We start from the raw sequence: 537 nt of genomic DNA on the forward strand, positions 1-537 counted from the left end.
AAATTTAGAACTCTGGAAAGTTAATATATGCATTATCTCATTTAATCCTTTCAACCACCTGACCAGTTTGTCAACGCTTGTCATTTACAAAGTCAATAACTTGATTCTGACTAGTCCTGATGTGGCACTATGGGTTGATGTGCTGGAAAGCAAGGTGGGTTTAAGCCACAAGGTCAGCGGTTCAAGTTCACCAGCTGCTCCTCGGAAACCTTATACAGGATCATTATGATTTGGAACCAACTCAAAGGCAATTAACAACAAGAAGAAAATCTCAAAGGCCCTAGACATGAAACAATTCAATTTTGCTGAGATATGCAGTATGTGTACTAGGAAGCCATCAGAAGCGGGTTTCTTACTATGTAAGAGAACTCACCTCCAGCCAAGAGCCAGACCACAGAAGCTTTTGTGCTTTCTATGTATCTGTACATGATAGAAAGAGTTACTGTTTGTTTCTGAATTACAGCTGCCCCCAAATCAAACTGCTAGTCCATGTTAAGGGAAGTTAACCCTCAGTTATCAATTTCTTTTACCATAAGG

The sequence above is a fragment of the Chrysochloris asiatica genome, unplaced genomic scaffold (genome assembly GCF_000296735.1).
Source record: "Chrysochloris asiatica unplaced genomic scaffold, ChrAsi1.0 scaffold00177, whole genome shotgun sequence".
Lineage (NCBI taxonomy): Eukaryota > Metazoa > Chordata > Mammalia > Afrosoricida > Chrysochloridae > Chrysochloris > Chrysochloris asiatica.